Source organism: Phalacrocorax carbo, chromosome 3 (assembly GCF_963921805.1).
Source record: "Phalacrocorax carbo chromosome 3, bPhaCar2.1, whole genome shotgun sequence".
Classification (NCBI taxonomy): Eukaryota; Metazoa; Chordata; class Aves; order Suliformes; family Phalacrocoracidae; genus Phalacrocorax; species Phalacrocorax carbo.
The window spans coordinates 30,257,027-30,283,359 of NC_087515.1; the positions used below are offsets into that span (position 1 = coordinate 30,257,027).

General features: G+C 43.0%; 1 protein-coding gene and 2 long non-coding RNA genes across 6 annotated transcripts in view; 1 reads left to right on the forward strand and 2 right to left on the reverse strand.

Annotated features, from left to right (window-relative positions):
• LBR (lamin B receptor) overlaps positions 1-3,692 on the reverse strand; it is a 21,367-nt gene extending 17,675 nt beyond the window's left edge. For both annotated transcript variants that reach the window (XM_064446348.1, XM_064446347.1), the window contains exon 1: positions 3,559-3,692. The gene's annotated coding sequence lies outside the window, so the exon portion shown is untranslated. The remainder of the gene's footprint in view (positions 1-3,558) is intronic.
• On the forward strand, positions 3,554-18,616 carry LOC135312490 (uncharacterized). Of its 2 annotated transcripts, none has more exons than XR_010372044.1 (3): positions 3,554-3,644; positions 7,897-7,996; positions 8,293-8,400. It is a non-coding gene; the product is annotated as an uncharacterized LOC135312490 (long non-coding RNA). The 2 variants fall into 2 exon arrangements; XR_010372043.1 differs by lacking the exons at positions 7,897-7,996; positions 8,293-8,400 and adding exons at positions 15,587-15,708; positions 17,712-18,616 and having other exon boundaries at positions 3,564-3,644.
• On the reverse strand, positions 7,912-12,648 carry LOC135312491 (uncharacterized). Of its 2 annotated transcripts, XR_010372046.1 has the most exons (5): positions 12,297-12,648; positions 12,100-12,152; positions 10,274-10,376; positions 9,428-9,594; positions 7,912-8,046 (listed from the first exon to the last, which is right to left on the reverse strand). It is a non-coding gene; the product is annotated as an uncharacterized LOC135312491 (long non-coding RNA). The 2 variants fall into 2 exon arrangements; XR_010372045.1 differs by having other exon boundaries at positions 12,100-12,643.
• Positions 18,617-26,333: the final 7,717 nt, after the last annotated feature.

Genomic DNA, 26,333 nt, shown 5'->3' on the forward strand with positions numbered 1-26,333 from the left:
AGTCCAAGGTAAAATACATACTAACTTATGTACTATCACCATTTGCATGATGAACATCAGATCTTAGAAGGGGTCGTGGGGGAGTTGGAGAAACAAACAAACCAGCAACTGTTTTTGTTTCACAGCATTTTAACTTGTTTGCTATCAATAAGATGTGAAACCATGCAAAATGAGCTAAAACCAAACATTTAACTAGATATTCATTCATTATACATTAACCTGCAGTGAAAGGTTAGATTCTTTGGCAAAAAAATACTGTTAATATGCAATGACAGACCTTCATAACACATTGGGGGATGGGGCTAAGTGAGGCTTCTCAATCAGCTTTCATTCTGGCATTTCCTGAAGCTGCTGCTGTTGTTAGATCTTATAACTGTGTAGCTCTCCATGTCACAGAAGAAACCAAACACTCCGCAAAATTCCCTCATGTGGATTTTACTGTTAATGTTCCTAATTGCTTCAGAACAGAAACATCTGGTCACCTCCTTTGCTGCATAATAAATATTACAGGGGTAAAATATTAAGGAGCGAAAAGTTTTATCATTTGGTTTCACTGACACTTGCCAGTTGTTTAAATTATCATAGTCAACGCTTGTAGGCACATGCTCTTCCAACTCATCTTTCTTCTATCTAGTGTTTCTTGTCCCAGTCTCTTGTTAGTTTCTTATTCTTTCTGAATTCCCACTCCTCTGACTGTTTTATCCCAGTCATTTTAACCCCCTCAAATTCATACTCTTGTTTCTTACGACTCCATGAAATACAATGTCCATATTTTCGTTTCAAATTCTTCTCCATTCCCTCCTTACCCCGCTTTAACTCTCTGGGGGCTGTCTGTCTTTTCTGCCCTTGTTCACCAAACTAGTTTGTTCCTCTTCGCCACCTCTGGGCTCAAGATCTGAGCTCAATCCCCATCTCTGTCTCCTTGTCCAGTTTTCTCACCCAAAAGACAGTTCTTTAGGAGATCCATGTCTACTACTGCTCTTTCCCCAGACGCTTGCACAGTTCCAGCTTCTTCCTCCTCTTCCATAAATAGTCTAAACACCAGTCCTCCACCGAGTCCAGTCATAGCTTTCACCAGATGTCTCAACCTGATCTATGACTTCCTTTCCTCTTTGCTGTTGTACTTCCTACACTCCAGCCACCTGTTTCTTCTCTTGACCTGGAACACCTCAGGCATCACCTGTAAACTCAGAGCCTGACCAGGACAAAGCTGCAAGATCCTAGGACAAAGTTGTTAAAAACAGAATCTTTGGAGTTTAAGTCCTTTTTGAAAAAGGGAAACAATTTTTCACAAAGTTGTTACTAAGGGCATGTAAAATGATGTTTATGATTTAAAACAACCACTTCAAAATTTAGATATAATTTCATAGGGATAATGGAATGCAAATCTCTGCCAAACTTGAAAATCCAGCATTTTTGTACACAAACATTTAGACAGCCCAAAGAAAAGGTAACCTGATGGTTTAATTCCTTTTAAAAGCGGAAAGACCTTCCCCTCCTCCAACCGTGTTCTCAAAAGGAGCCGAAGTTTGTTTTAAGAAGTTGGAAAATGTGGTTGAAGGACCTGAAGCTAAATCAATGTTATGGAATTCAGTCTGAGGTAGATATCAATGACATGAAATTCCAGAACAAAAAATTTTAAGCAAGTGGAAATATCTTCCTGTGATTCAAAAGTAATGAACAATCCTATTAATGGGAAGACCTATTTATTTTTCCATTTTTTTCCTTAAATACTGAAGCTTAATAATGACATAAAACATTAAAACACTAAAAAAAGTAAACCTTACTTCTTACCCTATCAAAAATTACCACCTTGTTCTGCACTCCTGTGAGGGAGGTTTGCAATCCTCATTCCATTATATGCCACTTCAAAAAGCTATGCCTTTTAAAGGTGGCCTTCATCTGTTCACATAACAAAAACCATCACTGGCATCAAGAAAAATATCGGAATAGTTTAGAAATTACATTTTGAGTTTACTGTTCTTTCAAGCTCTACATACACCCGATAATTTTCAGGGTATCAGCTGGCATTAGCCTGATGTTCACAGTAGTCCTAGACAAACTTTTTAATTCACAGGGCTTCAAAATATATATCCAAGCAACCTCAAAAGTGAATTATTTCATACAATGAACCCCATACTGTACAGATACTTGACTGCAAGTACATTCACTTACTACCAGGATGCAATTTGTGTTTCTGCACCATTATGATTTTCCTTTAAGAACCCAGGCTCTAAGGGAATGGCTCAAAAGGATTTTGTATCCTACACCAAAGCCAAGACAATTAACGCAAAACTCCCTGGAGCCTAAAAGTTGGTCAAGAAGTGAAGTTACTGCTTACTCAACCAAGAATGAAATAATTAAAGAGAAACATGGCAGAGAAACATATTGCCCCACACATCCATTTCTGGTCTTTCCTAATGACCCTCTCACTACATATGTGGAAAGATATTTCAATCCTGTCAAGAAAATAAGAAAAAGTCTGTGAGCTTGTAGTCACTAGAAGATCATACTACATTATCAAAGTTAGGTACGCAGTTTTAAGAATAAAGAAAAAAAACCCACTAAACAACGTTTTCCCTCTCAGTTCGTGCATATCCAGTGATTCTACTTACTAGTTCTGACACCTCACCACTGGTAGATAATGTTGTGCATGTCAGAGGAGGGAGGCAGTTGAATGCAAGAAAAGTAGAAATGCAGGAAAATAAAGAAAACATTGACAGTAAAGGCTAACAGATACAGCTTCCTACCCAGAAAGTTACTACTGCAGTCGCCAAAGCCGTGCAGGACCTTTTCAGGGCCACCATTACTCACTCCACATTTCCAGCTCTCTACCTCCATAACGGTGGAGGCACCTACCACTAGTCAAGCTTGGCTCCACTAAACAGCCAAATTCGCTTCACCGCTAAAAATCAAGCGCGGATAAGCCTCAAGGTAAAATCAAAACCTATCAATACTCAGGCAGGGAAACGAGGTGTTTTCCCCAGAAGCACTAAGAGCGGAGGGAAAGCATCAGGAATTCGAACTCCTCCGGCAGGGCCGCGAAAGGCGGCGGGTGAAGGCCGCGGCGGGGCGGTGTTGACAGGAAAAGACCCACGTGCCGGGGGCGGGGGGGGGCCCGGCCCCTCGGCCCCGCTCCACGGCCCCGCCCCGACCGCACTCCCGGCCCAAGGCCTCCGCCGGGGCGGGGGGAGGGGGGGGAAGGGAGGGGCCGCGCCGGGCCAGGCCGCCCCTCTGCGCCTCTCCCACGGCGCGCCCCCACCACACCGGCTGGCCGCGGCCTTTCCCCGCTCCGGGCCCGGCGGAGGGCGGTGGCAGCCCGAACAAAGTGGGGGAGCCTAAAGCTACCCGAGGCACAAGCAAAAGGTCTGGGAAAAGGGCCCCACTCATCCGCCCACCGGGAGAGAGGCCTGCGTGGGGCCGCGGCCCGACGCCCGCCCGTGGGGGCGGAGAGAGACGGCGGCGGCGATTGGCCAGAGCGCTTCCCCCCGGGAAGGCCGCGGACAGGCGGGGGTGTTCCCCCGTCCACGCTCGGCCCCGGTGCCGCCGGTCACTTACCTAGCGCCCGCCCCCACCGGGCCGGGCAGGAGGCGCTTCCGCGGAGCGGCGGGAACCGGACCCGAGCGCGGCGCTCTCCGCTGAAGGTAACAACCGCCCTGAGCAACGGTTACGGCCGCGCAACAATCCGCCCCCTCGCCCCGCCCCTTCCCGCCCGCCAACCGCGCCTATTGGCCACGACGCGCCGTTTGAATCGTGGGTGGCCGCACGCTATTGGTTGCCGCGCGATGGTGCGGTCCTCCCGCCAGAGGCCCGTCGCTTGTCTGCCCCGGTGAGGGGAGGAGCGGGGTAGCTCTGTATCCTCGCGGCGGCGGGGGGCTGATAGCGGCTGCGAGTGCGGAGCGGGGAGAGGGTCGGGGAGGGAAAGCCTGGGCGGTAAACAAAAACGGGAGTTTTGTATACGAAGCACTCGTGGTCTCGCCGCCTCAAACGCAGCGGCTCCTCCACTGACTGAACAACTGACCGAACAACTGCCCGTGCTCCCGGCCGCCGTGCGCCCAAGGAGGCTGACGTGTGGTAAAAACACCCACTCTCCAAAAGAAAAATAAAAAAGGGGCGAAAGAGCAGCGGTGTGTGGTTAGCAATGTCCTTTTGAGGCAACTTTTCCAGAAAGGCGATTCAATTTACCGGCAGATTATGAAATAGGAAGGCTAAGCAATACTTCAGCAGGCATAAGAAAAATAGGTTGTGAAAAAGTTAACGAGGCGTCACACGCAGTGAGTTTTAATGTGAAGTAAGTTGTTTCAAGTGTTTGGATCTTAAAAACGATTAAGTACTTTAAGCATGAGTACGGGCATGTTTGTGTTTTTACAATCTATGTACTTCCCAAACTAAATTTGGACACAGGCTCACAAGTCATATTCTGGCCTAATAAAGCTTCCCAGATCAATGAAAATTCCCCGAAGACCACTATTTTCTAATACAGAAGACTAGCAATACCACACAGACATGGCAAAAATCTCAGATTAAAAGAAACAATAACAACATCACCACAAAACAAAAAACCACCCAAAAACTGTAACCAAAACCAAACAGACATAAATAGGGCCTATGGTAACCATGGACTTGACTTGTCTGAGATTTACTGTTATTTGCTCAAAAATTTGTGAGGTCCTTTTTTTTTTTAAGTTTTTAGCTATAATCATAGAATTGTAGAATGTTAGAAGGGTCCCGCAATGATCATCAAGCCCAACTCCTGTCCCTGCACAGGACAACCCCAAAATTCACACCAGGTGTCTGAGGGTGTTGTCCAAGGGCTTCTTGAATATCAACAGGCTTGGCTCTGTGACTGCCTCCCTGGGGAGCCTGTTCCAGTGCTCCACCACCCTCTGGGTGAAGAACCTTTTCCTAACATCCAACCTAAACCTCCCCTGGCACATCCTCTTGCCATTCCCTTGGGTCCTGTCATTGGTCACCAGAGAGAAGAGGTCAGATCAGCACCTGCCCCTCACCCTCCCCTTGTGAGGAAGCTGTAGACCATCACGAGGTCTCCCCTCAGTCTCCTCCAGGCTGAACAAACCAAGTGACTTTAGCTGCTCCTCATATGGCTTCTCCTCTAAACCTTTCACCAACTTTGTGGCCCTCATATAATGTTTGAATTAAGAGTATGGCAAGCTTTTTACCTAAGTAAATGAATGCAGGAAATAGGCCTTCATATGTGAATTATTTTTAAAAAATATATTTTACTATTCTGCCTAGTTTTGCCTTGACCATTTTAATTCTCCCAAGCAATTTTTTTTAAATTTTATTTTGTATCCCCCCTTTTTTTATACCAAATAGGTCAGGTTGTATTTTCATATGCATTCATTGTATTATTCACTACATGATGCAATAAGGGACATCTAAATGAAATTAAAAGTTACTCAGTCAAACCAGAGTCATGTTTAAGCATAGATTTAAATAAATGCAGTCAGAATAAATTTGCTCTGTAGTCGCGTTATGGCAATCAGCTTTTATCTGAAAGACATTTTATGACTTACTGTGCAAAAGAATGCAACTGAAGCATCATTTCTGGCTTCAGATAATGAATGTTTTTGGTTCTGGCTGAGATTGTTACTTTATTACTGTTGCACAGTTTACAGGTATAATGTGAAGAACTGTTTCCAGTAGATGTCTTCATTACAGCAGCTAATGCTTGAAATGAGCCTGCTTTGTTCTGTCAGCAACAAATGCCTACAATTAATATGCCTAAATATGAAGGTTTTCAGTTATATCACATTTAGAGAATACACATGGCCTCAGAGTAATGGTTTGGTTTGGGGATTGATTGTTGAACCTGGATTAGAAAGCTGTTGGGCCATGAAGAACTGTTTATTGCCATTCTACCAGTGAACCTGTTGATAACTGGTAAACATTTGAGAGATTCTTTCAGAAGCATTTATGGGACCATCACAGGACAACTGTTAAATGGGACAAGTGTGAAATCCAGTCAGATCATCACCATTAAAATTATATTACCTGTGCGCTGCTGCAAGTTAGGTTTTCAGTGCCTGTATAAAGGACTCCAAAGCAGAGACATTTGCCAATCTACACATAAAGCATCTCAATCCCACAACATAAACCTGAGAAGAGATTCCTCCAGGCTTTCAATTTAATGATAAATATTAGGCACTAAAATGTCACACCTACCTGAGAATGGTACAACAGCTGACTCCCTGTAAGATGTTGATCCTTCAAAATTCAACCCTCAGTTCTCTTTCTGATTTCAGTAAGAAGTGTAAGAGGGCTGCAGTGCTAGAGCTGGTCCCACCAAGGCTGCCTGCGACCTTTCCTCCTCTGATTCCTGCCTCTGAAACATTCTTCAGCTGCAGGTAGAAAGAGGGGCAGGGGTTTGGGAAGAAGCCATTCAAAAAGCACTGGGCAGTGGTGTTAACTGTGACAAGGCTCATAAGATTGGTGGAAAATAATACTGATATCCTCCAGCAAGAGCCAGGAAAAATTTCTTCAGATGTAAGTTATGATTCTCAGGCCTCCTCAGGGCACGGAATTAGCAGTAAAAAGGGCTTGAGCTTAAGAGAAAATGTGAAATAGTTGGCTATGTAGAAGTTTAATATGAATAATATTATTTGTACTCTGTAAAATTGGAGTGTTGTCAAAGTGCAATTTGAGATTTTCTGCAGGACTGAAGTCTCAAATAGCTCTAACTGACAGCTGGGAAGGCCCCTATAGGCTATGCTTACTTGCATGGTGTTGTAGACTTACGTAGTCCTGGGAAGTTCCATTGTGTTGACTGGCCTTGGGAGAACAGGTTGGCTTTACAGAGGACATCTCTTCAAATGATGAACCCCTCTGAGATTGGAGGCACTGAATTTAGTATCCCAAGGTATTAAGTTATCTTTAATTTAATAAAATATATTTTTAAAAATACTGGGATATTAACTACAGTTAATATCCCAAGGCTTACGGTTCAGAACTGGTGACCATTTGAGTCCCCTGAATTGTTAGTAACCATGATGTGGCTGCCTGTGATACTATAAATTACTGGTATTACCATATGTACTGATGTTTAAGCTGATATATCTGGAAGCTCACAGCTGTATGCTTTCTCAATGCCTTATGAAAACTCAGGTTTCACAAGAGAGCCCTCTGATAAGTCTATGGAACTAAATTCAGCTTATATCCAACCTGTCTTCTTTTAATTAACGATCTGTAAGCAGTTACTGAAACATTCAATTTTACTATAAATCCTTTTACATATATGTTTTCATTGTTACACAATAATGTTTGCATACACAATGTCTATCTTGCATTTTTTCCCTTCCTATTTTTCATTTTACATGGAAATGTTTGTGGCTGACAAGTAAAATAAATCCCATCTCAGAAGTGCTCTCATTCCAATAGTTTAAAGTCTGAAAGATTAACTAAACTTTCATTGACTAGGCAAATAAAGTTCCTACATTCATTTTTACACTGTTTTTGTCCATCTGCCTATCTTTTTTAATGTAATAAGTTGCAGATTTTGATTTTTTAAAAATATAAATATTAAGAAAAGACCATTCTGATACCAGCACCTATCTTTCACAGAATTAAACCCACTTTAAATTCACCAAACCACTTATGCAGCACTAAGGGAAAAGTATACAAACATTTCCAATATTCAGGAAATACAACCTTAATGCACTGCAGCAGTAAGAGCTGACCATGAACTCCCCTACATTTGTTTAGATCTGAAATACTTAAAACATTTCTGGTCAAAGTTGATCTGTTTCAGTCCCACAGCTAGATCTAACAGCCTAGCCGTCCAGGGAACTCCCATGTATCCGTACCGTACCTAGCCACCTCTGTGCTTAAGACAAGTAGTATTGTTACTTAGGGGTTATTTTACCAATTTTTTAATAGGTGCCGTAAAAAGGTTGCAAAAATGAGTCCTCCTATAAAGTTGCCAACCCAAGAATGTTGAGAAACATTATGATAAATGGCTCTAGCAGAGGCTTCAGAGGTGGGTGGGGTAATCAGCTTCTATTTCCTCTCCTGATTAGCCCTTCGCTTCTGTGGAAGAAAACACCAGTAAGAAGTAAGACTCATAGTAAGGTGGGGTTTTTTGTAGTCTGTTAAAAAAACCCATGTATTTATTGATATGTGAGTACTATCTGCATATACTATATATGCATATACTGTGTAGGCTATAGTATATATATACACACACTATAAGCTTTCTCTTTCTCCTTCTCTCTAGTAATACATATGAGCAAAGCATCCTAGCATGTCTAGTGAAAATACCTCTACTGTTTGCAGGAGAAGAAGAAACCTCCTAGCTGGCAGCTGTGTTCACCACACACGCGGCCGAGCAGTTACCTGCTGTAGCCCAGCAGACGGTGATGAACACACGCGTTGTCTTTGTGATTTTAGATCACAAAACGTAACCTGGGAGAAAAGACAGACAGAATTCTGCACCTTGACAAAAGACATCTCCTCTCTGCTTCTCAAATGGCTGTTGGAAAACTAAGGACAATTCACTTTCTAAAGCGGTTGTGAAGATTAAAGAATGAGTGTGCTCAGGCACTTTGGGGATAGTTTTGACTAGTACATGTAATTTTATTAATATCTTTTCAGTGATAGAATGGTTCTTAAAAGAGGCGTGGGAGATTTGGGATTAACCTCTGAATTTTGTCAAACAAAATCAATAAAAAGGGGTTTTTTTGTGCAGACTTTGGTGAGGCAGGGATTCCACCCTTGAAGTTGTTTCTCATTATATATCAATTTATGATACATCGAATTTGAACTTAAAACCCCCTGTAAAGGAACAGCCTGCTAACAAACAGTGTGGCTCTGGGTAAACTAAGTTGAGCGCTTGCATTCTGGGAAATTTTGCAAAGTGTTTATCTTTAGAAACAGCTTTAAAAAAATGCCCAAGGCTATCAAGCATGCTGGGCTCAGCAATAAGGAGAGGCATACAGACACATGCAGACTGACTTCGGTTCTCTAAACAGGAGAAGGAGACAAAAACACATTGAAACTTTGATCTCCACAGCAATGCAAGAAGCTTCCTTTCTGTATTGTATGTGAATTTATAAATAAGACTCATTATTGACTAAGGGAAGTTGATGCAATTCTCCAAGCAATGGGTCCAGAGATAAGAGTTTTGGCTACTGTATCATTTCTGCTGGGCCACTTACCTTCCCATTTTTGCAGCACGACTGCCTATTTACTGCGGCAGCAAGCCCTTGAAACAGTCAATTTTCTGGAGGCTTACGGAAAACACAGACTGCAGTATTTCCAAGCATTTGTAAGATGTGTCAGAGGTATGTGCACAATTAAAGAATTGTGTTTAAACAGAAAGTGGTTTTAATTCTAGAGAAAGTCAGAAAATGTTATTACTTTAAAATACAAAGAAAAGCTCCTTTCACCTCCCAGGCACCCCCTGATTCACAAGTAGTTTCACTGAAGGCTTCTGGCTTTTGAACCAATATCCTCTAGTCTTCAGAAAGAGATTACAGAGCAGAGAGTGACTTCAGCTGACACTGCAGCCATCTGGGATCTCCGCAGGATGGGAGGGACAGAACATACCTTCTCCTGGTTCCGGTGTGACAGCCTGCCCTGGACGAAGGGAGAAATTTGGCCTCGATCCCCATTTATAGCACATTAACAACGTTACATCCTGAAACCACGAAGGCACCCTGGTGCCTGGGGGAAAAAAACCCACAAACCTTAACAAACGCAGAACCCAAAGGCTTTGAAGTGACAACCCAGACACATACACATGCATACGTGTGTGTGTATATATATTACACATACATATATATGTATATGTATTAAGAGTGACCAAAAATGTTGGCTTTTCAGCCTTGTTTTTGAGCCAATTCATTATTTTTATGCCTGTAGCTGGCGGTATGCACAACTCCCTGCAAGAACTGAAACTAATATTTAAGAGGCTTTGTAATATGGGCTGAAGAGCACAACACGCTGTTGGTCCGGAGCGAGCAAGCGGCGGAGCTGCTGGTGCTCAGCCAGGCAGGGATCAGCAGCAAGGCTGCAGACGGGGCCCAGCCGGCAGCGTGTAAGACACTGTGTCAAGGTGGAATATTGCACCCAAGGCCAGCTTTCAAAATTGTCTTAAAAATTTATGTAATGATTTTAACTGAATTTTAAATAAAAGGAAAGCACTGTACTTTGGGGAAGAAATACGTGAGGAAAATAATTTGGGTATAATTAGGCAAATACTTGCAACACATATTTCTAGCAATGGGATATGTAGAAAAGATTATAAATTTCTTACCAGAGTACAGGCACCAAAGAAATTATTTTATTTAACATGGCGCTCATATTCAGACTCTTGTATTTGTTGCTGCTGCCATCCTCACACCTCTCATCTCCTTATTCTAGGGAAAAAAAAAAATCTAATTACTGAAACATGCAGGCCCAAACCAGAAGCGATAAACAAAAAAATCAGTTTGATGCATTTCGCAAAAGATGAGCTCACACACCTTGGCTTTAGGAGCTGGTAGTGCTGCATGCCTACTCTCAATTAAACTGACTTCTTCTCTGATTAAACCTGTTCCACTAGTCCTGTTTATTTTTTTAATACAGTAAATTAAATGTTAATTAACTCTCTGAACTTCAGCTATATTCCTAACAACATGATAAAATATATACATGTACTTAATTTTTCCACTGTGTTTCCTCAGATGGAGGCTTTAAACAGATGCTGGCAAGAAAGAATTTTGTTTGTTTGGAAGATTCATTCAAATGTGGTCGCCAAAACTGTACATCCTGCACATGACATTTGGGCCGGGTTCATGTCACATTTTTGGTATCTGCCACTGAAACTGCCCAATAGACTAGGACAAAAGAAAATATTTCTATAATCCAAACTAGCATAGATGCATCAAGTTGTGCATTTTAATAAATATTAGTGATAAGTATTAGAGCAGAGCTTCAATGTGTATGTGAGATCCTTCCTAAGCATTTTTCATCACTCAACTTCAAAAATTCTTGTTACAGAACACATCCACATAAAGTTAGTTTCATTAGAAGCAATTTCAAGTAAATTAATTGGAACCTTCAGGGCAGAATTTGCCTGTACAAGCCTACGCCTTCCTCATTTCCATAAATCTTTCTTACTTTCCTTCCCTCCATTTTCAAGTTTATGTATCTCTACCCTGGCCATGACTTTGTACATGGCCCACCCATTTATAACACAACAAAACCAACTTGATCTCCAAGTTCTTGGTTATACAGTGAGCAGTGAACACCTGGAACAGAGGAGCTGAAAGGCAACGTTGATATGAAAAGTTCCAGTGAGCCAGTACATGGAGACAGATAAGCAGCAAAGATAGCTGCAGACTTCAGAGCCTTCTCTTTTTCTCTCTCTCTCCCTCCATTTCTCCCCAGTTCTCTCATTTGCAAGGCAGCATGAGCTGAGCCCAAAACATGAGTTATGGGAAGCAGGGGCTACTGTCAGACTTCTCATTTAATTAAAGGAGAAAGCATAATTAGTTTTCTAGCCTAAACTATAGATAGTTTCTAGCCTAAACTATGCTAAAAACTGAATCCATGTTTCTGGCACTAGGCAGAATGCCAGTTTTCAGACACTTCTTTCTTATGCTAAATTTCATACGCAGTCATCCCTGGCTGTTAATGCAACAGTCATCTGTTCCTGTCGTGGATATATACGTAATTTTCAAGCTTCACATAGCAGTTGCAGGCATTCCCAAGCAATAAGCGGGTCAGTGTTCCGAAACATATGACTCGGATACATTAAAAAAAAAAAAAAAGTATTTCTGTTATGACCGTTTCCCACACAATGTTTATTTGTTCAGCGCTACTTAACCACACATGCACAAAAGGAAACTACATTTTGTTCTCAGAGAAAGCTAGCCTTGCCACAGACATCGGTACCTTGGCTCAGAGTCCCGGTAGGGCAATTCAGGCGGCTCACATACTTTTCCCAGCCTGTGCAGGGCTGAGCAGTCCCAGAGAGCTTTGATGAGGTTTTTAAGACCAGAATTAGATAGATGTGCACACAACATGGCTGGCATTTTTGTGGGGATTCTGGTTTAGGATTCATCATTATTAAATACAAAAAAACAGAGATGCAGGTACCTGATATTGAACTGCATGAAATTGCTTCCCCTCTGCCAGGTCAGACGGTCTCGCTGCCGGAACAAGATGTTATATCACTTGGCCAGAAATGCACCTCAGCGATAACCTGCCCTGAAAGCACCCTCCCGTGCACAAAAACAAAGACACTTCCTGCTCCTACGTGCTTTGCATTTATGCCAACAAGAAACATGACTCACTCTATTTACTTGTAAAGTGCGTTTTCGCTCCAAAATTACTCTGGCTGACCTGGCCTGGATGGATCCCTCCCACTACGGCAGGCAGAGCCGCAGTGGTGCGCAAGCCTGCACACTGGAAGACCCGCAGATCTTATCAGTGCGTAAAAACAGGCTGTGCTGGACTCATTTTCCTTTTTATTCTGCTTCTCTAAGGTGAAGCTGCTGTTGTGTGGCTCAGGGGTTAGTCCTGTAAAGCATTGGCGTTACTCATCTCACACACACACCCCTGATGGAAGCAAACGGCATGTGGCAGGAAGACCTCGCAGTGCAAAGGCGATTGGGGAACTGAGTTTGAAAAACACACCGCAATCTAAAAAATACCCAATTCGCACTCTTACTTCTCTGTTCCTTTCCGCTCTGCTATATATAAGAACATTACCCAGGGCACGTTTCCCCCGGTTACGACCTTTGCCAGCATTGCACCAGCCTTTTGGTGAAGCTGTGGTGGCACAGGGCAGCCAGCTGCAAAGCCATTTCCTGGACTAGCTGAGTTCGGGCTCTGAGGAGGTGCAGCATCTGTTCTGTGTTCAGCTAGCACTTCAGCACTGAGACACCGCATGAGCTTTCTCCTGAGAGAGGGAGAAAAAAATAAAACCCAGACAGAGTCGCAGAGCAGCTACCCATGGCCAAAAAAGCCAGGGCTGCTTTCACAGGCTGAAGCAGATAGGCTTTAGGCAGGGCTAAACAGAAATCAGGAAAATCATCACTGCGTCTTCCAGCCTTGCTTCAAAGCAGGAGTTTTAAAGCATTTTCAAGTTTGAAGGAGAGATTTTTTTTTTCTGTGCAAACAGAAGAGGATAAACCAGCATCAGCTGATACAAAAATATATTTTTCAAGTAGTCCGAGTGGCTCACATAGGCTTGAGTGGCAAAACTGTTCCTATTCAAGGTATCTGGAAACACAATGTTCTGGCCGCTAAAGCTGGTTTGTAGACAGCTGTTGAACCGGCCTCGCTCAGTCCCACCTTCCCCCTGCAGCCCTCAAATTTAAAAATGTCAAATTCATAAACGCACAAAATCTGGGAGGCTTCTTGTATTGCTTCAAAAGAAATCCTGAGGAGAGGCCTTTCTCTAAATGCTTTCTTACCTGCCTATTTACGTCAGTGAAGAAACTGCATAGGTCACCCAGACCGTGAACTCCACCAATCACACTGCTGCTCTCGTGTTCACTTGAAATCAAGTTTTGCTTTCAAGTTCAAGATGAGAAGATATTCTTTTCCTGCACACAGCTGCCAACTGCTTCTTGAGCCTTCTCAAGTGCAGCACATTTCCTTCTCTGGGAGAGGGGAATTTCCGCTTTTCAAAGCACAGGGTCCCTCCCTGCACCTCAGTCTATCCCCTGGTTACTGTACACAACCTCTCAGAAGACAAAAAAAAAATGCAAAATACTTTGGATCCTTTGGGTTTATTCGGTTCCTTTGTTTATTAACTGTGCGTGTCTAAACCTTCCTTTCCTCCCCAGAGCAGGCACAAGGAGTTCACATTAGCACTTAACTGCAAAAGGGAGACCAGCTTCTGGTTTGCTTCGCTCCTGACTCCCCCGTTCTGAATAAATCAGCACCAGTGATTGTCGGTGACTTTTCTTTGCAAAATGAGAGCCCTGCTAGTCTTTTGAGACTTATGCCTACTTATCCTATTTCTTTTACTTTATCTTTATTAGCACAACCTAATGAATGTGCCGGGCTGTTCTGTTTCGGCTTTGCAATACTGCTTTTCATGCGCATGCAAATAGACAAGGTATCACAGCTCCCGAAGGGCCAGGGAGGAACTGAGTCATACACTTGGAGAGAAGTCTTCTTTAACTTGATAGTTAACAAATGATGCTGAGCAAATCAGAGATTACAGGCTTATAAACGTGTGAGAAACTGTGTTTAGAAATACATAAGATATTTATAAATGCAAATTTATTTAATTATATAGGCTGTATATTGCACATAAACCACAATATGTAATTAATATATAATTAATAGCATTACAATTATGCAAAATTATATAATTTATAATTATGGCATTTGTAATATAAAACCCCATTAATTATATATATGTAATATAAACACTTTGGAAATTTTATAATAAAATTTTAACTTGGTAAATCCAGCGATGAACTTTCTCTGCAATTCTGGAAAGTATTTTTTACTTGAAATCTACACAACACAGTTAAAATCTAGTTTGGAGCTTCAGCACATTGAACCTGTGAAAATTTTGCCTATAAGCAAGCGCCTCCAGAAGCAGCATGTCTGGACCTTATTGTTTTGCTCCTCAGAAAGGAAAAGTATTGTACTGCGACCACCTTCAGCAGCTGCCCTAGCAAGGGCAATTTGGAGATATGGTCTTCAGGAGTCCTGCTCGTCACAGGAATTTCTCCCAAGCTGCTGCAATTTACCCAGTTTGAGTCTCAGTTTGTCTCAGTGCAAGTGTAAAACAAAACACAAAAGGAAAAAACAAGAAAAAGAAAGAAAAAAACCCAGAAAAAATAGAAAGAAGAGAGAGAAAAAAAGAAGAAAAAAGAAAAGCATATCAAGCTTTTAATTTTTAAGCAATTGTCTTTATTTTGTTACTTTGCGCGTTTCTTCCCACCTCTCTTTATCATGTTACAAAGCAGCCGAACTTGCCTAACATCTACACTAGTGGCAGAGGAGCAGAGCTGAGCTTTGATGTTGTGCTCTGGGTCAGTGTAGCTTCACGTGGGGAGGAAAACAAACCCTCAACACTTTCTGCTAACTAAATTTCATCCTCAGGGTGTGAGCACTTGGCTGCATGGTGCAGCAGGGGACATCAGGAGGAAAGAAGCAGCACCTAAAGTAACAAGGGGCTTTGGTTTGGGACTGTCCATTTGGGGCCTGGAAGCCTTACAAGTTAAAAGATAATTTTTTTTTAAATGCAAACTGTTACCTCTCAGTAGAAACACCATTTTTAGTGATGGTCTCACAGAAACCACTGACACCAATGTCAGGGGGAGCTGCCTCTGGTCTTCACCTTTTGGTCTCAGGTGTTGGTTTACTGCTGGATCGGACAACTGGTGGGAAAAAATGGGGCAAGGCAGAGAGGAGAAATTCTACAGTGAATTCTACAGAAATTCTACATCTTTTGCACAAAATACAGCTAGTTTATTCACAGCTCTAGTACTCATACAGTCTATTTATTTGCTCTTTGGTGTATATGATACAGAACAAGACAATAACTTTAAAAATATTAGGGGTAAAATTAACAAATACACAGCATATTAAGGAAGAATCTTTTTGTGGGAACTAGAATGAGACCTTCACCTAAACTGATGGAAGCTGGAGTCATGCCTATCATGCCGTCAAGAAACACGGGAGCATTAACCATATCCGATAGGACACCAAGGCTGTAGACTACTTCACACCTCACTGGTATTACTTTAATTTCATGTTCCTTTGGAGTACATATTTCAACTGCTGTAGTTTATGCATGATTATTACTGAGCTGGATACCAACAGCCCCCCCATGTCTCTGTGTGCTTACACTGCAGCCCTGCCCTGGTGACTGGCTCCCTGTGGACATAGCTACTACAGGCTGAGGGCTTAATTTAGGGATGAACAGCCCACACAGTGTTCACAGTGTGGAAGAGAAAAACATACAGAAGTTATCCTGGTTTCTTCCCTTTCCCTCATTCAGCATCACTCCTCTCAGCTGTCTCATCCTTCTCTACTGGAGCCCTCTGGAAGGTGATGGGTGATGCAGAGCACTTGCGCATACAGCCATCACAACTGCATGAGCACATCGCTGTGCTCCTTCCCAAAATGACACGGGCTAGTGAGCAGCAACAACCAAGTCCCCTCCACAGTTTTCAGCCCACCAAACCCCAGGACCCTGCACGATCGGGTTGTTACGGGGCTTTTGCTAGACCAAGGGGAGCGGTATGCAAGGCCAAACTGTTGGCTCTGAGCTGGGGACTCACTGGGCACAGGGGAGGACGTCAGGATCCGGCTGGGCAGACACCTGCCCACTGCCACAGCCAGGTCTTCATCTCCTGTGCTTTCTGAGACCCCTTTAAAAATCTTTTAGGGAGGCAGAATAAAGAAGAACAATTCTTATGCCACAGTTTACTTGTCCCAGTATCTTGACAACCCCAGGAATTGTTCTGACTTAAAAAAAAAAAAAAAAAAAAGGCTTTGATTCACTAGCTTGATAAATTATTTTTATCTAGTGCTTACACAAAGTTTCCTCTAAATTTTGTCTGGTGAAGCAGTAGCAGCAAATTCAGTCTGTTACAGCTTCAGTGGCCACTCCAACTCTCCACTCAAAGAGCTTTCATTACCAATGTTTGCAGGGAAATGTCTAGGACTGGATAGCAATACAAAATTCACTGACTGCAGAAGTTACCATTTATCTGAACCGGAGTTAGATGACTGCATGGCATGCTTTTTGAACCTTGCATCTACCGCCCTTTCAATACACATATTTCTTTTTTCTCTTCTTTGAGGAAGCCATCTGAAAGCCATCTCAAATGCAACTTCAGGCAGACAGACAGACATACAGGGGGATGATACTTGGTAAACCTATTTTTTCACGTGCTACCTGAAAATTATGCTTAATTCGCCGTGCACATCTAACAAGCTGATGACTACAGCACTGGCTTGAGTTGAGAAGGCTGCCCTGTGCCAGCGTTACTATTATATTATTACCTAAAGGGTTTTTTTCAGTGTTAAAGCAGCCACACTGTTTGGTCTTTTAAAATGTGTATCTTGGGACAAGAGACGGGCTCCAGGTGTTTTTGTGTCCAGCTCCAACACTCCACAACAGCCTGCAGGTTGCACAAAGCAACAGGTTTCCGGAGGGGTGTGCAAGTGAGCTTCATTCTTCAGCTCACTCCCCTCATAAAAAAAAAAAACAAACAGCTGAAACAGCATTTCACACGTATACGCACACAGCCAACCTGTAAACGTCAGGGCTGTGGAAAGGTTTTTGCACCGTTAGCAGCTCTCTCTGACAGCCTACCATGCAGCACTGAGGGAGTTCAAGGTAAATCATGCTTTTCTCAGGAAAAAAACCCAATGCAGGACACCTCCACAGCAACCTCATATACAGAACCAGAGAGGATAATGCAAGGGACCATTTACCAGTACCTCTCATGCATGTTAGAGCATGCACTGTGAGCATGTGGTTTCTATTTTGAGGTGCTACAATTACAGCAGGGGAAAGAAAAGCAATCAGTGTAAGCTCTGACCTCTCGTGCTGGATATATCTTAAACACATCCCAATTAGCATGCTAATTATCTGTGAGAAAAATGGCCTGTAAAAAAGCCTTCATCCCTGTCCTTTCCAGGGGCAGAGGGGAATAAATTTACTTCCCATCAACATGCTAGACTTTGCCTGTATCTTACAGCATTCACTTTTTTTTCCCTGTTTGCAGGTTTCTAACAGATTTTTCAATGGAAGCGCAAGCCACTGCTTTGGAGATGTAGGACTCTGAACAAAAGGCTTACGTTTCTTCATTCTCCTCTCCATTTTCCTTGGAGGCATTGGCAGATCACTGAAGGTGCACCGGCTAAGAGCAGCGCTCTGTTAGAGTGGCCTGAGGCATAGCCCAGGGTACCCTCTGCACACTGGGATCCTGGTGCACGCCTGAGCTCACTTCCAAAGCCAGGAACCTGTGAGTGCCCCTCTATTCGATGCCAGCTGGGGTGACAGCCTCTGCACTGTGGTGGAGAGCCCACTTGGAGAACCAGGAAAGCTTTACTCACATAGTCCCTGGCTCCCCAGGGCACCCCATATACCTTTGTGTGATATGTACCTTTGCTAAACAGCTTTCCTGGGCAGTCTCGTGAAAAAAAAACAGGGTTGCAAAACAGTGGAATGAGTACAGAGAGAAAGCATGAGAGTATGTGCATGCATGTGTGTGCGTGTGAGGGTCAGGGGTTGTGCAATCTTCCCCATGTTCAGCTGTGACCTTGTCCTGGCTTATTTAGATGTCATTTCTGGGCTCATGCCCCCCATCACAGTAAAAACGGGTGTGATTTCCTAGGTGTTGGCCTTAAACAGGCTGTGCAAAAGAAATCTTGAGGTTGAGGCACTTCTCATCCCTGCTCTTTCTCCCTCTCCACCCTTGTTCATGGGAAATAACTTACAGTGTAAAATCTTGATCTGACACTTCTCTGTGGTCTCTTCCTGGCCCATTTCATGACCTGTACCTGATGCTGCATAGAAGCCTCCAAGAGCAGAGACTGCGTTTGCTGTCACATTGCTGCCACAATGCTGATGTGTTATTAACTGTGTTATACTTCTGTAACACGAGTTTAATAAACTGAAATGCAAAAATATTTCTCTACCATTTACAAGAGTAATTTCAAGCTGTGGTAATAAAAGGCCTCAATTTTTTTTTTTCTGTGATTTCAGCATTGTGGGATTTACTATTTGCAGATAGCTTAATTCACATATGAAGAAGCTAAGCAGTGCAGAAGAGATTGATTTTGTGCTTACTGGATTCACCATCAGCATCCAGATAATGCAGAAAGCTGGGAAGGCTGCTTTGGCCAGTAAACTGGAGGATCTAATTGGATACGCTCTTTCATCAGGAAACAGCATCCAGTTCTGAGCATCACACTTTGAACAAGCAGCTGGATTTTAATCTGCAGAGAGTTCATAAAACCACCAACCTCAGGGACCCTGAGGGAACAGATTTCATCAGAAGCTGCGGGTGGCGCACAAATCAAAAGCTACAAGTATGTGCTTTTTCTGAAAGCCCGGGAGACTCCAAGGGCCCTAACCGAGTAAGTTGTTGTGAACTCGATGCAAAAACCCCAGCCACCATTAATGCCCCCACGAAACAGTCCTGAGACTACTCTGACCTACATTGCTCTTACCAGCCGAGCTCCAGCTTCAGTTAGGCTCCGCAGAAGTGAACACGCAGCCCTCTGCTCTTGCAGCAGCGACAGCCGACGCAGCATCATTAGCAAGTCTGGCAGCCCACAGAGAAATAATTACACGTGTTATGAATCAGCGACAGTGATGACAGGCTCAGAAGGTGGTCCCATAATCAAGTGAACATATAGATAAGGACAATAATAGTGTATGGTAACTCAGAGGAAGATAACAAGTAGGTTATTGAAATATGCTTCAAGGAGTAGAAAGATCAACTCAAATAGGAGGGAATCAAACTGGTGTTTCTTTTGATTCAAGTTCAACCTCTGCTATAATCTATACATTCAGGGTTAGGTCCAATTCAGACTACCAGCAGATACCCCCCACCCATCACCACTTCAGCTAGATCACTTCAGACCTCAGCTTCAGTAGAAATATTTAAAAATGTGAAATAGCGTTCCAAAAGCATTCAAAATTGAGTTGTTCTTTAGGCCATTTCTGTGACGCTAAGCAAAAGGTGTAGGAATCATTCTGATTAAACCTTAGACCCAAGGGGCAGAATAATTTAAATATTGATTCCCCCCCGCCCACAAGTAGTCATGAGTCACTGAACCTGTCTGAGTTACGGCACACTGAAATGTATACTTTATAAGAGAAGTTGAAAGTATTGGTAGTCTTCAGGAAATGAAAAGTTTTAACATATGGAAGTTATGTATGAAAAACTAGTATCATCCCTTTAATGTTACACCTGTGGCCTCATCAGCTGCACTTGGTAGCAAGTTTGATAGCAGGTAGCAGGTTTTGATTTTGGGGTGAGGTACAGCTTTTACGCTAAATCCTGAAGCCCATCGGTTTTCATTGTATCCCCTTTACAGTCAATACTTCTAGACAAACATGCAGCAAACCAGCATCAACTCTGTCAGTGCCTGCCTTAGAAAAAAGGAACAGAAAATAGCGGTGTCCCTGTAGACTTTCTGGGTGCAGGTACGCCTATAGTCCTCTGTAGATATGTGGATATTTACTGCTTTCTTTCCTCCCCTCCCCCAAAATAAGCAGCTCGCACTTCGATGTCATGTATTTGAATTCCTACAGTTCCAACAAGGGCAGGACCTTCCCAGCAACAGGGCTTTTTTCCCTCCTCAGTGTTGAGCAATTTAATAAATAAAATAAAATTTTAAAAAATCTCTGGTTCAAGTTTAGTAAGATGGATAAAATTTCAGTCATTCACTATCAACACATCTGGAAGCTGTAGGTGGATTGCGGGACACTGGACGTGTAACAAATGCACAGCTAACCTGCATATAGGCACTGGCTATACATCCAGGACTCCCACACCCGTTCCTGCACGTAGGCTGTTGGGCTGCATGAAGTCAGACCCTCCTCCACAGGACACGGATTAACAAGGAGGACTTCACTACTCGAAGCAGAAGAGGTGGTGCATATGAAAACAGTGATTCGGGTTCAGTGAGAGTTCACATAAAAAAACGGTTTAAGTTTCCAGGTGGAGCCACACGCAATGCAAAGTCAAGCCCTTTTCAGAAGGAAATGAATTTGCTGGGGCTCGTGAGGCTGCGCCAAGCAGAAACCCACGCTCGGGACATGGTGCGAAGGTTTGCAGTGGCGTTTCCGACTTCATACAGCTCCTGCTTGCCGTCAGGACAAGCTGGTGGCGTCTGAAAGGTGGGGAGGAAATGGCCAGGAGTTTTGTTGGGGCTTTTTTTTTTTTTGTAATATAGCAGATAAAAGCCTTTTGCAGCACACGTAACTAGCCATCCCAGCAACATGGTTTCTGTGCTTCAGATCGTTTCCTGTGCACTGCCACAGCCCCTTAATCTCTCCACGTTAGTGCTGAAGCGCTCGCCATGCAGCGAGAATTTTTCTCAAAAACAAAGTTTCGGTAAGCTGTCAGGAATCAAACGCCCAGGTGGTATGGCAAGAGTTATTTTAAAATAATATATCGGATCATTTAGGTCAACATTAAGCTCCTTTATGCCTTTTGTTATTCTGTTCCAAAACAGATCCTGTTGTAATATTCCCAAAGCATAGTAGACTATCAGTCCTATTGAGTGGCCTCAGTAAAAAATCTCAGACACTACTTAGGATCAAATTCCACTCTATGAAAATAGTCTGAGTTGTGCTGGGTTTGTGCTGTTGCAGCTCTGAAACAACACAGAAAACAGTTTCATTTATATAGCACTAAGACCATGCACAATAGGTTTCACAAAGCTTCATCAGCTCTTTGCTGTGTAATTTCTCTATTGTTTCCTGCTGTAGAGAAAGTTACATGTACGACTGGCTCCTGCCACTCCACAGATAAAAGGTAAACAGTATTCTTATGATGCCTTTGATTTATTCACCAACAATATGTTTACTTGCCAAATTATTATGCAGCATAGAAGTAAGCCCCTCTAGCTAATTTAGTCTTTCACTACTATAATTATAAAATATATGTATATATTTTCTATACTAATCTGAAACACTGAACCCAAAGAGTATCTGTGCAGGTCTACTGTGCTAAGTTAAAATTTTCCCAGTGGAAAAAGATATCTTTCAGATTATTCCTTCTTCCCCCCCTACAATTGCTTAATTATACACAACACATTCAAAGCCATTTTGGATAAAATATGCAGCTTGAAACCAACCATACAAATTGGGTCTTCAAAAGACATCAGTACCATACAGTGCTGCTTTGAATTATAGGATAAAATGAGCTACAAAGGCTTTTAGGCTCCTAATACAGCTGCTTCTCATTTACCACTGACATTGTATATAAAGAGATGTGTTAACTGAATGCATCTTTTTACATTACCTCCAGAAGAGTGAATCCTTTCTGTGTTTAAAAAGCAGATGTTGCATTCTTTCACGTGATGTGTGAAATTCAGATGACCCTGTACCTTTTCTGGTTGGGAGCCTTGGGGGAGAATAAAGGAGAGTTTGGTTTGTTTAATTTAAATCACTGGATTTTTGTCTAAAAAGTAACTTTTACAGCATTTAAAATAAACTGAGCCCCAAGTGGTGAAAAACAGTTCCCCAAACTTGCATGGTATTTGATGGGTTTTCACAGTGACGCTAATACAAGAGTGATTTGCATTACATCCGTTCTCTCTTCTATGCATCCACATCAATGACTTAAATTAACCTCCAAGAGGCTGCACATGTAAGCATAAGCACCAGGGAAATGCTTACACACTCAGCTGGAGACATGATCGGTATTCTTCAGGTACCTCCTTTTGCTTGCATGGCTCCTTTCTGTGGACATACTGCTCTCTTTGGCAGTGTCCCCATGAAAAATACTGAGATCACCCAACCTGACTGGGGAAACCCATTCACGTGGTTCAGCCATTTTTCATCTGTGCCAGACCTCAAAGAAAGGCAACTTCAGCAGGGCTGAGATGTTCTAAGACTGACATGGATTCAGAGAAAGCAAATCCTTAAAATAAATAAGTAAATAAAAATCAGCGAGTTTATTCCATTATATTTAAAGCAAAGAATTAAACTTGTAAAGTGGATTACAGGGAAATTCCAGCTGGAACTAACCCGAGGAGTGCCTTGTCCAACCTCTGGCTCAAACCAGGGCCAGCTATAAGGTCAAGCCTGCTCACTCAGAGCTTTAAATGTCCTTGATATGGCATTTTAAATAGGTCGATAAAATATTCTTTAGTGTCTGCATTAATACCCAGCTATCCCACCTATTATCACTGAAAACCTTGCAGTTTTAAACCTTGCCAGCAGATGCCACTAGAGTGAAGTTGTAATAAAATACATCGACGAGTCAATGGGAAGACCTTTTGTTCCTTGGTATGTCTTGGTGCCTACCTACCAGCTTCACAGAATCACTTAAATCAGAAGCTGGGCATTGGAATAAAATCCCCCAAATCCTGCACCACCACCATCCCTCCCAGGGGACTGAGTTTTCTTGGGTTTAGCGCAGAAACAAAACCACAGTATTGCAAAGCATGAAGGTATTGCTTGATGCAAGAAGGAAGGGTGGGCATGGCAGATGCTGATCATCACATTTAACCCACCCTGGCAGAGACTGAGGCACACAACAGAAACCTCAAGAAATTGCCACATTTGGAGCATCCTGCCTGCGGTTTGTGCTGCCTGAATCCTTGGAGACCTGCTGGTGCTCAGGCAGCCTGAAGTATCTCAGCTCTTTCCATAAGGAAGGGACTAGAAAAGAGCTTGGGTTTCAGTTTGGGTTTTTTGTTGTTCTGCTTTTGAAGTTTCACCATAAACCATTGCTTCTTGATACAAGAAACCTGGCCAGGCACAGGCATCAAAACCCAGCAATCAGTAGGCACCAGCAGCCATGTCTAGGGAAGGTGAGGCTCCACCTCAGCTGGAGTATTTTCCTGGTCAGGTCTCTGTTTGGCTCTTAGTTTCTGAACATCCTTATACTTTTCAGAGAAGGAAAGAGCCGCACTATTGCTGGTAAACTAGCTGGATGATATGTGACTGCCCTTGAAGAGGCTGTGGGGAAGCATTGGAAGATCCCGTCCACTTTTCTTGGCCTGCATTAGCTACAGACAGTTACTCCATGATAGGGGAAACCCAGCTGCAGAAATGCTCCTGCCTGCTGCCAGTTAGGCAACCTGAGAAGCCTGATAAGGCTCAGAATGCTGTGCTGGGGCTTGACAGCGGTGGCCTATGACTTATCCAAGGAGCAGCTTGCCACAGCAGCAAGGCAAGCAGCACCATGTTCCAAACTCTTGCAGCTGCCTGAGGATGTTGACTTTAATTTTTTTTAAATTACACTTATGGTTACAAAGGTGCCATAAAGGAGGTGGAAGGGAGATCACGTGCTGTGGGTCAAGTACTCTAAGAAAAGTTGAATGACATGGGGTGGGAACTTCCAACCACAGAACAATATTAATGTATCATTGCTTCTGAGGACAGTTGTGGTGGGCACAGGAAAGCAAGAAAACATATTTATAATGGCTTTACTAAGAAGGGGGAATAGGAACAAGGCACACATTTAAACAAAAAACGTGGTGTCCATGCAGTTCCTGGGCATCCTATAAACTAAGGTTGCCCACCAGCTTTTGAAAGAGATGGAGAAGATGTGGCAGGTGCACCCACCCTGACAAAGACTGGGGCTTCCCAGCTGTTGAAACAAAGCAGTCACTGGTTCTTTCTGTGCCCTTTGGCACAAAAGTGACTGTAACTTGCTGTGACTGTGGCACATACCCAGTCACCGGTAGATGGAGCCTTTGATCAACGGGAACGGACGTGGCCATCTATGACCGCAGGTCAGATTTCACTAGGATAGAAATGGGGTCCTCTTCGGAGCAGCAGGTCTGCAGTCAGGGACTCACTCGCCCCTTGGTCGGGACATTGCCCAAGGTAACTCCTCAAGATTGAAAGCCCTCGCTTTATTAGGTGAGCGACTGCACATCTTGAGTTACCATCATTCTAAAGCTTAGGAATTCTTAAGTTAGCTGGGTAATATTAAGTCCAGTTGGCATCCTGAATGTGTGGCTTACTAATGTTTGTTGGAGTACCAAAACACTTTTGATTAGAATAAATATTACTTTGGGTTACATCATCTGCCTAATTTGACTTTGTGTACCTCTGTGACAGGACAACACAGGAGAAAAGCACTGTCCTCCCAGGAAGAGAGACAGAGAAGTCTCCCCTGGGCTCCTGGGTTTCTCAGCAGGGAATTTCTCCACTCATGATGCCCTAGGAGAAGGAGGCATGTCCACAGCAGCTCACTCCTTGTTTAATGAGTCTATCTTCCTTTGTAATCTCCCTAATCTCAAACTGGATGGTAGAAACCTACTTACAATAGCACCCAAACCTCCAGCTGCACAGCAGTCAGGGAACTGGAACAAATTCCTTAGGAGAAAGAGAGCCAAAAGGAAGAGTTCCTTGAGCAACTATGGCCCTGTATTGCCAAGCCACAGTCAGAGAGATGAAGCCTTCATCCTCTGGAGATGCCAGTTTCTTTCTGTTGACCGTTATCTAGGCTGAGTAGTTTAGACTTGAAGGTCTAACCCAGGCATGAAAATGGTGTCAATCACTCCTGAAGATGTAGGCTTCCTTTAGGGCTATCAGCACTACCTTTGGGAATTAACATTCCTGGTCTTCTCCTGTTTCCAAGAGGCAGTGATTTCTTCCAGCCATGCTTAGGAAAAGAAGATGCCTCAGCACCGCTCCCAAGGTGCTTCTCTATCTCTCTGTGGACAGAGCAGACTTTTAGGGAGATTGCAGATGGCATCTGTTCTGCAGCAAGGTGCTGAGGATGCAGTAGCTCCCCAACACATATCACTGTGTATTAGCACCAACGTTCAGCTAAGCAAATAATATTCCCAGGCTCCTATCAGCAGCAACTCTAGCTTTACTAACTCCCCAAAGCCTTTCTGCCTTACCAGCCTCAAACTCCACTAGTTTGTACAAGGGATGCTACCCCTTGTACATCTCAATTTTGAACACGTTGACAGGATTAGCAGCTCTCCACAAGGCAATTTTCTGTGAACTTAAACTAATTGCACATTTATGGCACAGGAATGCATTGCCTCATGTCATGAAATAACTCGAACCGCAGAACCAAGGTTTCCTTCTCTGTTTTTTTTTTTTTTCCTTGCACTTTTAGCAGCAGGTTTTTGGGTCAGCTCTTAGAAATGCAATGGTGTCACTGTCAGATTTTTGTTAGAATTGTTAGATGGTACTCTGCCATCATCACCTGACATTTTAACTGCTCCTTTTGTAACACAACCTGGTATTTGTGCATGCTCAGTTTAAATATTGGGCCACAGGCAAAGCAGACTAAACACACAGAATAGATCTTGCTGCCCAGAAAGATGAAATCCACTCATCTGCATATTTTCCGCTCTTGGAAAAAGGGGAAGCCGTTGTAATTGTGGTGTTAAGGAGTTAAGGTTTATGAGTGAAAAGCCCATCAAGAATTAAATTCCTTTGCTAGACTAAGAAAATAGCAGATATTGATGTAATGAGAGGAATGACCACATGTTTCTTGTGATATGCCCTATGTAGTTCGCTAGGAATATTTAAAATGAGTATGAAAAACTCCTTTTAAAAAGTCTGATCTTGCAGTCCCCGTGTAAGCAAGGCTTCCATTTTGAATGAGAACTAAAGGATTGTATCTTCTAATCAAAATATCTTTATTGCCACAGGTTGCTTTGTGTTCTTGCATGGAATTTCTATAGAC